General features: G+C 32.9%; 3 non-coding genes across 3 annotated transcripts; all 3 read left to right on the forward strand.

Moving 5' to 3' along the window:
• Positions 1-15,130: 15,130 nt before the first annotated feature.
• On the forward strand, positions 15,131-15,217 carry LOC149536703 (small nucleolar RNA Z101). The gene has a single exon (XR_016358238.1). It is a non-coding gene; the product is annotated as a small nucleolar RNA Z101 (small nucleolar RNA).
• A 46-nt stretch (positions 15,218-15,263) lies between these two features.
• Positions 15,264-15,343, forward strand: LOC149536704 (small nucleolar RNA Z102/R77). The gene has a single exon (XR_016358241.1). It is a non-coding gene; the product is annotated as a small nucleolar RNA Z102/R77 (small nucleolar RNA).
• Positions 15,344-15,837: 494 nt separating this feature from the next.
• On the forward strand, positions 15,838-15,918 carry LOC149536705 (small nucleolar RNA Z102/R77). Its single transcript, XR_016358242.1, has one exon. It is a non-coding gene; the product is annotated as a small nucleolar RNA Z102/R77 (small nucleolar RNA).
• Positions 15,919-16,453: the final 535 nt, after the last annotated feature.

Genomic DNA, 16,453 nt, shown 5'->3' on the forward strand with positions numbered 1-16,453 from the left:
GACGAGAAAAGAGTTGCATAACTTAAAAATGAGTGTTCTACAACATGGTTGATTTTATAATATTATCGAATTTATTTTTTATTAAGGAAAATAGGTTTTGATGGGGCCCTAAAACCCTACATAACTAAAAGATTAACATAGATAAAGCACTTAAAGTATCAACAACATAATAGCCACAGGCTAAAAACAACAGCCTCCCTTAAGATAGCTAGATAAAACTAGAAAAAGAAAATAGGGAAGTAGAAACAAAAACTAGGAAAGGCCCAAATCTAGGAGAGCAACTCAGGCAATTTCTCTAAGAATTTCTGTAGCACAAATCTCTAGCTCAAACACTCTTCCAGCCACCTCCTTAAGGTTAGAAAGATCTTTATCAAGTTCTTGGGTGTCCTATTTCTTTGTGTTGGATCTGGTCCTCTTCCTCGATCCATCCTCAAGAGACTTATCCTTACCACTACTGGGAGAATGGTCTTCCTCCTTACTAAACCTGTGTTCCTCAATTTTGTTTATCATCACCTTTATGTTGTCATTAGAAGCTTTAAGAATGTTATAGCTTTGTTCAACTATTTTTTGCAGGGTGCCCTCCATGCTTTGAACTCTCCTCTTCACTTCATCCACTCTGTTTTCCATATCCTTTTCCTCCTCGGTTTTCCTATTCTTATTATTGCAATTGTCCCTCTCCAATCTATCCACTCTATATATAAGCTCCTGGATTTCATGGTAAATCCATTTTGTGGTTCTATAGCTATCAATTACGTTGTTCTTTGCATTATTAAGCACATCCATCTAAGGGTTCTCCTTAGTGATGTTGCTTAAAATAACAAGGGTAGGATCAATAAGCTCCTCCATTTGAATTTTGCCCTCTTTATTCTCCTTAACCAGAGTTTTCATCATCTCTCTATTCAGGCATATCCTCACAAAAATATTATCAAAATTCCTCCAAACCACCTTCTTGTCTTTGCCCAAAATCTTGCAAGTGTAATGGCCAGACCCATATTCCTCAAAAACTTGCTCATTCTCTTCCTTGCTCCCCCAATTCTCCTCTTCCTCACCCCTATCCTTCCCCTCCTCTTGCCTTTTCTCCTTGGATTCTTTTTAAATATCTTTCCCTCCTTTTAGCCTCTTAAAAGGCTTGCCACCAAAATCCTCCTCTCATTGACAAGCATCTTAATAGTATTGTTTCACTTTCCTCTTGTCCTCTCCTTATTTTCCTCCTCTGAAATTTTTATCTTCCTCCCCCTTAGCACTATCACCCTTTGTATCCATGCCCTCCACCCTCTCATTGTAGTTTCTGTCAGACAAGATCTCAATGCTCTATTTAGGGTCGAGAGTCTCCTTTTTCTCCATTTTGATTTTCTTTTTCCCCTTTTGTGTTGTGGGGTAGCATCCTCATCTATATCCAAATGCATCTCTTGATTGTCCTTAGTATCAGATTGGATATAATCTTCTCTTGACTCATCTGACTCATCTTTACCTTCCTATTTCTTTCCCCATAGCCCCAGCCTTAAAAAAATCATAAATTAACAGCAAAAGCCTCTCATGGAAAGTGATATTAGCAATGGACTTCTCCCTATAGTAATTGATATTGTCATTAATTAACGAATATGGGGAAAAAGGGATTGAAATCTTCACCCCATACCTAAAATGGTTAAGTAGCACGAAGTGATGAGTGCAGAGGCAGTTGAATCTCATGTCTAGGGAGATGTACTTCATAATAACGCTCAACATAAACCTCTACAGTGGCTTGATAGAGTTTGACAGGTAGTAGGTACTTTTCTTCACTAAAGCCTTCTTTTCCTCCACATCCTTGGTAAATTCAATCACAACCTACCCAGAAATACATCTATCTCTATAGAATTTCTTCCCAATAATGGGTATGCCCATCACCGCAGAGATAACTTCCTCTGTCACTGTGAAATCCACCCCATCAATTTTGACAATCCCCTTGTTCCAAGTCTTAATCATGATACACGTAACAAAGGGTTTCCACCCATGCAGTCATTTGATGAATGTGGTAACTTCACCTTTTTCAAAATTTTCCACACCTCAGAGCACTAATGCCACTTATCTACTTCATCCTCATGTTCTCTCATGTGTCTTTCCCCCACCATACTTTCGTCCTCTCTACAGTCTCTTCTTTTAGTAGTGATATCTTTTGAAGCCTGATTCCAATTGATATGTATTGTTTTTGCAAAATTTCTTTTAGCCTTATGCAAATTATACCCAAAATCAAGCCTCAAAGTGTGCTGATGAATATTAATAATGTGTTTCGTACTTACACATCATTTTTTGACACATTTCCCATAGCACATAACCTTTCATAATTGACTGTTAATGTTTCCCAATCTTCCCGGGATCCTCTCCCTTTCTATCAAATCTAAGATTTCCAATGAAATATTATACAATTTGTTAAGGGCTATTGAGAACTACTACTTTTTTGGGAGCTTTTGTAATAAATTACAATATTTATAATTCTATATATATATATATATATATATATATATATATATATACACTAAGATTATATTATAATTTAAAAAGAGTAATGTTAGGAAACTTAGAAATAAATTTACCAAGTAGAAATAGATATAATAACAAAATAATAAAAATTGGAACATTATAAGAATTATGATGTTTCTAAAATTTAATTAATTACAATAAATTAAGATTTATATCAATTTGTTTTCTCTGTATTTATAAACATAACAAGTTTATAAATAATATTTAACATATTTGTTTGCATTCAATTTTTAGTCTTTGGTGTAGGCTACATACTATTGCTATCAAGTTTCGTTAACTAGTTATTAATAAAACTTGATTTCAACCAATCACCACTTAGTATTTCTATTCTTGTTCTTTTGAAAAAATAATAATGCAAAGATGTTAAATTTTTTAGTTTTAATATGATCAAAATTATTTTTATGCATAGTGATTGGCTAATAATTTTGGGGTCTTCTACATGGATTTACATTGTGCCTATCATAATTTCTATGGCAATTTTCTTTGTTTATCTATATATCTAATTTTACCTTGTTTATCTCTATTTTTAATTTACGTAGTAAAATTTAAAATCTTAATAACTTTGAATGTTTTTTTAATATTTACTTTTTCAATACAACATTTTAGTTAATTTACATTAATTTTTAACTCTAAATTAAGTTTTTATATATTTTTGATAAATTGTAAAAATCACATTGATTTTAAATTTTTAGATAAGCTTATTTTTTTAAAGAAAAGTTATAAGCGATATATTTGTACTACTAGTATAGATATCTCAACTAAATCTATCTAAAGAAATGTCGATAGATATCCACTACAAAATAATTATAATTTGAAAAATAATTATAATTTGATTTACTACATCTAAAATTATTTACATTCCTTTATCTCCATTTATTTAGCTTTTTACTGACTAAGCTTTTTATTTTAATTTCTTAAAAAATGGATGATTTATATATCCAAATATTATAATTTAAACAAATATTTTATGTGGTATTTATTAAATTGTTTTTAAAAGTATATTCTATTTATAATAAGATTTAAACTTTTGACATGTAGATGATTGTTAAATTTAACCTAAAAGAATAAAACTTAACATTGACATGCTCACACCATCTCACTCTCCCATTCTACCATTATAGAATGTCTATCGACATTAATAACTACTAGTATAGATATCTTAAATAAATCTATCTAAAGAAATGTGATAGATATCCACTACAAAATAATTATAATTTAATTTACTATATCTAAAATTATTTAGATTTCCTTTATCTCCATTTATTTAACTTTTTACTAACTTAATCTTTTTATTTTAATTTCTTAAAAAATGGATGATTTATATCTTCAAATATTATAATTTAAACACACACACACACACACACACACATAAAATTGGTAAACGACCAAGGCCTTGATAATTTTATTAAATAAAGAAATATTACATTAGTTATCTCCGTTCAAATAGGCACTGGTAGGAAAGAACGGAGAAGAAAACCTCCAGTCTTTCCCAAGACAAAGTCCTATATTATTACAAAATTTAAAGGGGCATTCCCCAGTGTGGTAATAACTACAATCATCTTAATTAAAATCACAATTAATGTAGGGGCATACCCTTGGTATATTACAAATGTCTCTCATCTTCTGGTGTCGATATCAGAGTATAATTTCCTACAAGACTTTATCACCACAAAAAAAAACTATTCCTATATAGAGATAAATATTTACCCATGCATTATGAAAATAGGTTGTTAAACCTAATATCTCCGGTAGTATATTATATCAGAGTTAACTCATAAAAATCTCTTACCCTCAAAGATCTAAAAATAAATAAAATTTGACCCAAGTCCTGATTGAATTAGTAAATTAACCCATCCTTTAAAAGCCTTAACCATATAAAGAAATCAATAAATAAGGGAAAAGTTTTAACCATATATATGAAATTTAGAGAAATTAAATCTAAACAAATATAATGCTAGAGGAATATCCTAAAAAGCCTACTTAAACTTCTAACAAAATCTTTTCAATTAATCCATTTATGAAATCTACCATAATACTAAGATAGTATATGCAAAACAAAATAACAAACCAAAATACAGAATCAAAATAGCCAGACGTTTAGCCAGCAAAGGTCCAACGGACCACATAAAAAATAGACAGATCAAAATGGAGCAAACAGGAGGATGTCATAAGCACTATGCATCTGAGCTATCATCATCATAAAACTGACTAAACTTAGAACAAATTAAAACATGTATATAGAAGACTCCTGGCATTAAAGTCAAAAAACCATCCTGAGCTTTCTCTAGTCAGAAACTCAATATTTTCCTATGAGGGAAAACTTACACTCATCTACTAATCTACTACCTCAGACCATTAAATATCCTCAATCCCCAACCTTCTGCCCTAACCCCATCAATCAAGACAGAAGAATGAGATCCAACAAACATAAATACTAAGGCCCAGATTTCTCTGTAAGAAATCCTTACCAATTATGAGTAATACTAGTATGAGAAACTATTGCAAAACCCCTTCATTATTATATTCTGTTTAGCCCATAGAAAGCATTAAAATCCTCATAAGAATGAAAAAGGGTTCTCTTTAAGTATCAGGCATTGATTTCAAATCTAGTGTTACAATCCGCCATCTCCAGGGATGGACCCTCTAGAGATTTTAACAACACTCTGCCCTCTAGGCATTGAGACAAGACATTTGATACTCTGTCTAAGGGCATCCATCAAAATCATAATCTTGACACTCCCGTGGAGGCATCTAATTTCTAAACTGACTAATAATCTTTCGCAATCTAATCTATATCCTTGACATTCAAAACTTTGAAGGTATTTCACCTATCAATATCAGTTCACAAGATTTCCATTGAAGTTGTTAGGGTAGAGACATAATAATCAGATTGGAAAACTGAGTAAAATCATACTACCTTCTAGATATTAATTAAAACATCATCCCAAGTGATGACTCTGTACTAAAAATCCTTACAAATTGAAATGAGTCATGGGATATATGAAAAAACTTAATTAATAAACCGATATGATCTAAGCAACCCAAAAGGAATTTCATATTTTTAAAACTGGCTCCTTAACCACAAAGGAAAAAACATAGGACCGGGTCAAACAAATATTATGCTCAATTCTTAAACTAATAAAGAATGACTTTCCAAATCAATTCTTGATTAACCTCTAGGAGGCTACCTCACATGTATTTATATCTTAAATATGGCATGTGTTTATATCTTAAATATGACTATTTCTTCATGTTAGTAAGGCTATGATTTCTATAAGCAATTTAAACATTTACAAATCCATGCGCCTTAATGCTTGTTAAATACTAATAAAGATTCACCATCTGCTCCCATATTAGCTAAACTATCCGCTATCCTATTGCCTTCTCAGAAAATATGACAAATTTGGTACTCTTTCAATTTATCCAGATGAATTAACACATCCTTAAGTTTGGCATTCAAAGTCCAATTCGGTGTTTCTTGTTACCTTAAGGCATTCAGAATTATCTGTGAATCTCTTTCAATGACGACTTTAGAAACTCCTAAAGAGATGCATAACTATAATCCTTTATCTATAGCTTCCAATTCTGCCAAATTGTTGGTGGAGGGAGGTAGGGGGAATGCTATTTTGCCTATCCATTTGCTACAATCGTCATTTATTATGCATCCAATGCCCGCTACTCTGGGATTGCCCCTTGCCGTACCATCAAAATTTAATTTGTACCAACCACTTGGCGGGGGCTTCCATTTGCAATTAGCCCGAGCCTCTTTATTCTTTTTTTTTATAAACACAGGTAGGGTTAATTATATTTGGCCAATTCTTTTTCATTAGCTTGTCCCAACAGGAAAAGGAACCTTCTTCTTTAATGGATTTTCGAAGATGTGAGTTTAAAACCTCCACAACCGCACCTTCTAATTTTAATAGAAATCTTTCAATACTTAAAGCCTTGTCTTGAAAAACCCATCTATTTCTTTCCTTCCATAATTCCCACACAATGATTGAGGGACTGATATTCCATAGTTTAGAGTAAATCTCATACTCCAAGTGAGTAGGCCATGAAAGAATAAAATCTTGGAAAGACTTTGATGAAGGAGATGACCATGACAACCTAGATTTGAGCCGCTCCCAACAAGATTGTGCAAATGTACAATTGTAGAATAAATGTTTTGCATCTTCATTGCTATTTTTACACAGAGTACACCAAGAGGAGCCTATGAATCCGAATCTAGATAGTTTGTCTGTCATCAAAACTCTGTTTTGTATGGATAACCATAAACTAAAACCAGCTTTAGGAAGGCATGCAGTATCCCAACATAGTTTGAGTGGCATCTCCACTTTCTTCCAACTTTGAGCATTCACCAATACCTTGTATCCTTGCTTCACATTGTATTGACCATCTTTAGATCTTGCCCAAATCAGGGAATCTGATCTCTTTGACTATTTGATACATCTTTCTGAAATAATCTTCTCGAAAGCCTTCACTAATTCAGGATCCAAACCTGAACCTTCCACCTGATGCCATCTCCATTTTTGGATTCCATCAAAGCCATCTTTAACTTTGTAATCTATTACTTTATCACCCCATGCTGATATTAAGATCCTTTTGAGTCTATCATGACATGGGGTTGACGAGATTGGGGGGAGCCCATCCCAAGAGTCTTCCCAGAACAATGCTCTATCCCCTTGCCCTACATCCCATGTTAAGAATTTCCTTATCAACCCTCTGCAATTGACCATGAAATTCCAACTTTCGAAACCTTTGGGAAGTTTATCCATCCTGAAAATTGACAAAGGATTAGACGGATCAAGATATTTATTATAGAAGATCTTAGCCCATTTATGACTGTGTTCTGTATATAACCGCCAAATAAGTTTGGGCCCCAAGCTTCATTCTGCCATTGGGGTTTCTTGATTCCTAAACCTCCTAAGTCCTTTGGTTTACATAACTCATCCCACTTGATGAGCGCTTGCTTCTTTTTATCATTTTTGTCATTCCATAAGAAGTTTTCGAGTTTGGATTCAAATTTCGAAGATATACATTTAGATAGTGGGAGACAGGCCAAAGGGAAAATAGGGATAGTTGATAGGATTGCTCTAATCTTCGTAATTTTCCCGACCTTTGACAACCATTTATCTTTCCAACTGCCTATTTGTCCATCCATCTTCCCTAGTGTATCTATCCATATCTTTTTAGATCTCAGGCCCTTTTCTAGGGAGATAACCAAATATTTACACGAGAATTTTGCTTTTCTATACTCCATAATTTCATAGATTTGGTCTTCCATACTTTGCTTTGTATGCATGAAGAAAATCTCTGATTTATCTTTATTGACTTTTTGCCCAGAGGCATCCATATATAACTCAATGATATTCTTAAATCCCAAAGCTTCTTGTATTGAGCTCTTGCCAGGCAAGATCGTATCATCTGCATATTGTTGGTGTGTGATGTTGGGGAGATTCCTAGTCACTGAGATACTAGAGATTTCCTTTTGTCAATAAGCTTCAAAGACCGCTCTACCAAATGCCTTTGCCATGATAATAAAGAGGGATGGGGATAACGGATCTCCTTGTCCAATGCCTCTCAATATACTAAAAAATCCTTCAGGCGTACCATTAATTAGGATTGAAATTTTGGGTGTTGAGATAAATTTGAAAATCAGGTTGATCCATTGTTTGGAAAAGCCAAACGCTTCTAGGACCTTGCATAGAAATCTCCAATCCACCATATCATAAGCCTTTTGAATATCAAGTTTCATAAACATACAAGGGACTTTATCTTTGGAGGCTATGTGAATAGTTTCTTGGATTGTTAAAATACCATCCAATATAGATCTTCCCAGGACAAAACCTGTTTGCTCTTCAGAGATCACTTTAGGTAAAATTACTTTGAGTCTCTTAGCAAAAATTTTGGAATAGATTTTATAAATCATATTACATAATGCAATAGGGCAGAAGTCCCCCAGATGTTTCGGTTCTTCCTTTTTAGGGATCAAAGTCAAAAAGGTGTAATTGATCTCAGCTAACAAAGCACCTCCCTTTCTTGATCCTTCGATAGCTTTCCATAAATCTTCTCCTACAATGTCCCAACATTTTTGGAAGAAGGCCTGAAATCCATAAGGCGCTAGAGATTTATCAGGATTCATACTAAAAACAGCCAAACGTACCTCTTCCAACGCGATAGGTTTATTCAGAGAGTTATTTTCTTCAGCGATGATCAGTTTAGGTATATAGCTAAGCATCTTCAATTGAGCCTTTTTGTTAGAACCTTCATAGTTATTTAGTAGTTTTTGAAAATGTTCAACTAAAATATCTGCTATTTTTGTAGGATTGTCTGTACGTTCACCCTTATAATTGATAAGGCTGGTAATTTTATTCTGAGCTCTATTATAAATAGTTGACTTATGAAAGAATTTTGTGTTCCTGTCCCCTTCATCCAACCATTTTTCCCGAGATTTTTGCCTCCAAAAAATTTCTTCTTTGGAGTAGATGGATTCTTGTTTCACGAGAAGTTCTTTTTCTAGATGACAACTTTTGACATTCATACCTTGTTTGATAATGTCCTCATTAAGGGTTTTCAATTTTTCTTCAATCTCTATTTTTTCTTTGAAAATGTTGTTGAAGTGTAGTCTATTCCATCTCAACATTTTTTCTTTTAACATTTTAAGTTTGGAAATGAATATAAACATTTTAGAACCTACAAAATCAGATTGTGACCACCACGTCCTAATATTCTCTAAGAATTTTGGATCCTAGAACCACATTTTTTCACACTTAAAAGGATTTCTGATTGGTTTCGATGGTTCTAAGAATTCTAAATAGATTGGGAAATGATTAGATCTTGCAAATGGAAGAATTGTGGATTGCACGTTTAAGTTTCTAGCTAATTGATCTCCTAAAATGAAAAATCTATCAAGTTTCTCAACTATAAAATTAGGACCTTATCTTCTATTATTCCATGTGAAGGTGCCATTCTTAAAAGGGATACCAATAAGACCCTGTTCCTCGATCCAAGCTTTAAATTCTAAGGACAATCTAGATAGGTGTATTCCCCCTCTCTTCTCATCTAAACTGGTAATGGTGTTAAAATCCCCACCAATAACAACCTGACTCTCTTTCATCTTCAGGATCAAATAACTTACTTTGTCCCAAACTGCCTTTTTTCCAGTTTGACTAACTGGACCATAAATATTAACTAAAATGAATTTTAACACTGACTTCAAACTTTGCACATTAACACTCATCCAATTATATTTATGGTCTATACTAAACACATCTACTTTTTTTGGATTCCATAATATTCCTAATCCCCCAGACACTCCTCTAGCTTCTAGGAAGACGACTTGCCATATTCCTAATGACCTGGCTAATTTTGAACCATCAACCAAACTTAGTTTAGTTTCTTGTAATAGGATTATGTCTGAGTTAAAAAATTTTAAATATTGTTTAAGTGTCCTTTTCTTGCTAGGAGAATTTAGTCCCCTAGTGTTCCAGGAAGTGATCTTCATGACGCCTTGGGAAGGTCCTTCGCCTTCCCTGTGTAGAATAGGTAATAAATCTTTTTCTATTCTCTGCTTAGGCCCTTGGCTTTTCTTAGTTCCTTTAAATATTTCCTACCTCTTTTTCCTTTAACTTTTCCATATCTGGGTGAGCTGATACCAACCTTATTAGTTTGTATCCCAAGCTCTTGTTGACACTTGTTCTGACTCTGTGGTGATGTAACTGTGGAATTCCTTCTGTCAAAGAACTCTTCCTTTTCCAATTCCCTAAAAACCTTTTCTAGTACTTCCCTTGGAACTTCTTCCCTCTGTCTCTTATCATAATTTTGTTCCAAGTCTAAGCTGTTCAATTCTTGGGCTACTCCTGAATCCTTACCTTGATTTCTAGACTATTTTCGAGAATTGTCCTCTGCTTTTATTTGGAGTATATCCCTCCTAAGATCTTCTGTCATGTAATCTTTTCCTCCTATCTTGATAATCCTTTGTATTAATTTCCTTTTTTGGGAGTTTGTACTATTTTCAATAGTATCATCACTAAACACTCTAATGAGATCCTCTGAGAGTTGTTCTAATTCTTTGTCATCCGTAACTATATCCTCTTCCTCAAAGGGGAGGTCTAGATCTTGATTTTAAAAAAATTGTACAACTGTGAGAATGGGTTCCTCTATAGTCCTATGTCTCTCCCTTGTAGCAGATTGATCGATCTTTGGAGTGAAGGGAGAAGAGGAATGACCAGTCAGTGTCTGCCAAAACTTGGATGTTCCTTTGAGGCCTTTAGTACTAGGTGTCGAAAACTCTGATTCAGCCACCTTCTGTATACGCATCTGCCTTGAGAATTGCTCTTCTACTTTGTAAGAGATGTTTTCCAATCCTATTTTCTAATGCAACAAAAAGAAGATCATTTTTTGCTTCTACTAAATTCAAATTCTCAGACTGATTTATATATCTGTCAGATCCAATTCCAGCATCCTCGTAGCTTCTGCGGGCCTCACCTGATTTGCATAATGTTTTATGACTTTGGTCAGTTTCTCCTTTGTAACCTACCTTAGTTTTGGGTGTTGCTATATCTTTCTTCTCCTTCCTTATTGTATCTTTCTAGAATTCATGCTCTATATGGTTCACAGTATCTAATTCTAAGGGGGGAAACACTTGGTCTCCCGAATTCTCCTTGCTTGTTCTATAGTCCTTATTAACCACTGCCGCAAGAACATTATCTAAAGATTTTCTTTGCTCTGAGTCCTTGCTATGTTCCTTGTTATGTCTAAGAGTTAGCTCTTCCATTTCTTTGGCACAATTTCTTCTGGCATTTGGAAGCTATGTCTTTATACTATCAGATCCATTATTATTAGTCTTGTGTTTACTGTCACAAATTCTTGTTCCCCTAACTTCCTTGTCATTTTTGGAGGAGACACTAGCCTTCCTTACTCTTATTCCCTCTATTAAGTCCGATGTTGAGGCTGGTAAAGGGCCTTCTGTCCTATCTGAAATAATGCTTTTTATAGAATCCCTCTGTCCTTTCTGAGAATATTGACCGATCTAGTTTTTTGATGATAACTTAGTTTTTCCAACTCTTTGTTCCTTTTGATTAACTTAAAGCTCAACCCTGGAAATTTGCTCCTGAAGTCCGAGGTTAGGGGAAGGACCTTAGGTCTAATGTTATGTGTTTTATTAGATCTCAAGATGTCAATGATCTTTCCTTTGTAAGCTTGAAAGTTTATAGCATATGAAGCTTTCCTGGTAATTACTTCCTTTTGGAACTCGAAGGGGTGATTAATATTAAGATTAATGAGAATTTTAACACTATTATAACTAAAAAATGAAGCATCAATAGCAATAACTTTTTCTATAGCAAAGCCTATTTCATAAATAATGTCAACATCACATAGCTCCAGAGGAAGAGACATCATGGAAAACCATAACAGGATCATACAAACAACCCTATCAATATGGAAATTAGGGAACCACTCTACAAATTTGACACAATGACCTTTATAAAAACATTCAGAAACAACAATGAACTCATCTTTAACCGACTCTTCTTCACATTTTAAAAACAATATGTTATCATTTTGGTGGAAAATACTTACCTAAACCTGGCAGTTTCTCGACAACCATTCCATTAGGGGGTGGATATCTTTTAAAGGACCATTCCAAATAGCAAAGACCCCTTTCTTTAGGCAGTCAAACCAGGAATCTTCAACATCATCAATGGTGATATGAACCGGTTTATCATGGAAATTTAGTCGCGGTGATCCAGGGGAATTTTTAGGGTTAGGTGACTGGGAGATGTTGATTTCCCGCTGATGAGGAGGAATGTAGGATGAAGGGGAGGCTAGTTTTATTTCAGATTCAAAATTTGGGATAGTGAATGGTAATGGAGTGCTCCCTGAAAGGGGCTTAGTTTTAAAAGTATTTGGATACACATGCCTAGTCATGTTGAAAACTTGGATCTGGTTATCAAGCTGTTCTACAGTGAGGATAGGCAACTGAGGATGAATTTCAAAATGGTCTGTGTAACCAAAGGGGGCTTCCACATTGATCCTTAATCCTTGATGCCCTCCTACCTGATGAAGGCTGATAGATTCGTCTGCTGATTTATCCAGTGCCGCAAATCTGTTGGCCATGGGGACATCAAACCTAACGTCTGTCTTTCCATATTTTATGTTATGAGTTTTGCTTCGGTTCGCTGGAGAGCATCCCTGCCTAGTAACTTCAATAGTGCACGAATTCCCGGGAGGTCTCCTTCTATTCTTGTGCCCCCAATTTGAGCCTGGATAACTGGTTGGTTTCCTCGCTTTCATCATTTTCGCAAGCAGAGTAGAGCTTTTGTTTAATTAATTTTTTACAAGCAAAAATTGTTCAATTTAAACATATATTTTATGTGGTATTTATTAAATTGTTTTAAAAAGTATATTCTATTTATAATAAGATTTAAACTATTGACATGTAGATGGTTGTCAAATTTAACCTAGAAGAATAAAAGTTAACATTAACGCACTCACACCATCCCACTCCCCCATTCTGCCATTGTAGAATGCCTATCGACATTAATGAAGATTTGTAACTTATAAATATAAATAATATATGTTATTGCATAAAATATTTTAATATTAACAAATTAAAATCATTTTTAGTAATAATTAGAAAAATATTAAAAAATTTGTTTGATAAAACTAATAAATTTCATTCTATCAACACTATTTATTATATTAAATACATCCTTATAAAATTTATCAAAATTTTCATAAATGGCTTAAAATTTGGCTAGCCAATCTATGTTCCCTGTCCTCTAATTTTCCCTCTAATTTTTTTTAATTTTATAATACTAATTGATTAATAATCATTTTGTTTCGTATTTTAAAATTATATTTCTTATATTAAATTTTATAATTAAGCCAATAGACTTATATGTGAGAGCTTTGCTCCCGAATTTTTCAATTTCCCACTGAATTTTAGATTTTTCTGGTCATTATCCACTTTCTAAATGTTTCTATCTGTCCTCTATATTTCCAATTCAAACTAATTGTTCTATATATTCCTAATTCAAACTCTAATTTCTATTATCCACATTCTTATTTGAAGGATTTTATTTAGCTTTATAAAACAAACTTAGCTTCAAAATTGAATGCTTAAATCTTCTTATTCCATAAAAAAGCCTTAGAAATCAACTATACATGTAACTTCTCATCTCTATTATATTAATTTGTGTAATTGCATTAGCCTTTATATTTTACGAGTGTTAATATTTTCTTCATTTTTCATATGTTTATATACTACATTTTTAGCCTATTTCTTAGTTTATTATAATATATATTGGGAGAAATAAATTTGTGTAAAAGATGTATATTTAAATAATTAATTATCATTATTTTTTATGATTTTTTTAATTTTATAGATAGTATATGTTGGTGTGTATTACATATGTTTAGCATAAACATTAATTTATTGGAACTACTAAAAGTGAATGGTTTCAAATCTTCCTCAAGTTCTAATAGTAATAGGATGAAGTTTATTTTATAATCATTCGTGCATATCTACATACAATAGATTTGACCAAATTTATATAAACTCTTGATTTAAACAATTTAATAAATACAAACAAACTTAGATAATTTTTTTTTTTAAAAATATTAATATATTATAAAATGAAAAATCTCGATAACAAGATGATAACGAGATGATATAAAATTTGTGAAGTCTCTTTTGAAGCAAAATCTCCTTGCATGCACAAAATTTTAATTATATTAGACTATATAATTATATTGATTACTATAATTATATTTAATTATTTGGCAAATACTTGCCACTACGTTTGTCAACTCATGTTTTCATTTACTTATTTAAAATTTATTAAGATCATACTAAAATTATCTTTTCATATTTATCACTATGAAGATAGTACAATGCGATTATTCTTTGAAAAATATCTATAAAGATGAAGCTTTGTTAAAGATTATTCTTTGTTAAAGATTATTCTTTACATTAATTGGAACAATTTTTTTTTGTTTGAAGGGCACTAGGACTTCTTTTTTTAATTTAAAAAAAATTAATAGTAAAGTATATTATTTTGTTTAGAGAGTTCTTAAATAATTGATTTATATTGAATCAATTCTTTTAAATTAATTTTGGTCGGACAAATAATACGATAGTTTATATATAAATCACTGCTCATAAAATACTAGTCAATAAATTTGACTAAAAAAAATTAACACAACAATATAGTAAAAAAATCTACTTAATAAAAACATATTAAAACTTGCAATTTAAAATTAAAAAAAAACCCCTCCAAGCTTCTTTAGAAAAATGCCCATAAGGGGCAAGTCTTTTAAAAGTGATCGTCACCAACGATCACGATGCCTAAAATCCTAGTCCAATCGAAACCTCCTTTCAACCCTAAAACTAACCCTAATTTTTAGAACCCTAACCCTAAAACTACATACTTCCTCATGTCGTTTATAACACATCTACATTGTCGTTCTGTTTTCAGCTTTCGGGAGGTCATAGAAATTTTCCATTATCTCTTCAACGTGCATATTGGATTGGTTTGTACCTATTATATCTCAAATCTATTTTGTGTTTTTGTTGATCTGCAAGTAGATGTATTTATATGTTCGATTTTGAGGGCAGATGAAGATAATCTTACAAATGTATAATTTGCGGCTGAAAATCTGTGATGGAAAACACCTTGGAGACCTGATGCCCTTTTCCTTGTATTTTTTGTGTTTTACTAGTTTATAGATTGTGTTTAACAGAGTGAAATGATGAGAAACGATTCCCTATTGGTTTGATAGCCGGAATGATGGCATTCTGTATTAGTCTATCTGATCACTCGGCATTTTGTAGCTCTGTTTGTGCGGTGATTAGGCTCGCACCCACTCTGAGATTTCTGGATATTACATCGAAGAGTGGTTTCGATTAATGATTGCCGTCCAGCTTTTTCCTTCCTTAATTTGTTTTGAATTTAGGAGCGAATTTGCTGTGGTTGTTCTGTTTCATCTGTTGGTATCTATAGGTTTTGATATTTGACAACCAGTTTTCAATATTACAAATACTGCTCAATACTGGAGGACATAAGTGCAGACAACTTTTAGCACATTTATGAATACTTGTTTAATCCATTGAAAATTGCTAACAGACAAACTAAAAGCTGAAATAGAAACTGGAAGACTACAGCAGATGGAAGCAGCACTGGTGGACTCGGCAGATACCAACAAATGAAGCAGAACAACCACAAAAATAAAAAAAATTTCTCAATATAACATTCAATATGTGAGAGAGGATGTCAGCCTAATTACCCGACTAGTTAGTAAGTTGTGTACCATAGAGAGTGAAATGAGTAGGAACGGGTTCCTATTGGTTTAAATGCTGAAATGATTCCATTTTCTATTAGCTCTATCTGATCTCTCACTTTGCATTTTGTAATTTGTTTCTGTTTGAATTTAACACCTAATTACTTTTGTAGATTTTAATTAAGTATACAAAATGGATGCAGTACCTTTTGTGCTTTCTTTTTCTTCAATATTAGAATTTGTTTGCCAATAGATACATAGATGTTCTTTATCATTTTCAATGGTAACAATCACTATACCCATTACATCTCAAAGCACTTCAAAAATACGTAAAGCTATCTTTAACAGTCCTACCCTATATATCTGGTGATTTTGGTTGGTCCTCCTCATCCCCACCATTTGTTTGACATCCACTCAGGAGGATTATCTTACCATCCAATCACTGTAGATTTTTGTGCAGCCAGAGGCTGCACAAGAAAGTTGTCATCTGTCCATAATATTATTGAAATTCCCGTCTGAAATTTTCGGGAACAAAGCAGAATCATCTACAAATTGTGCATTAAGAAATATAATTTGTAGCGAAATGCCTCTAGTTGGAGGCCACAGCTCTCAACTCCCAAGGATATAATACAATAGATAAGGCGGGGGCAAT

This window comes from Cupressus sempervirens, chromosome 10 (genome assembly GCF_028749045.1).
Source record: "Cupressus sempervirens isolate cs-2001-9-10 chromosome 10, ASM2874904v1, whole genome shotgun sequence".
NCBI lineage: Eukaryota > Viridiplantae > Streptophyta > Pinopsida > Cupressales > Cupressaceae > Cupressus > Cupressus sempervirens.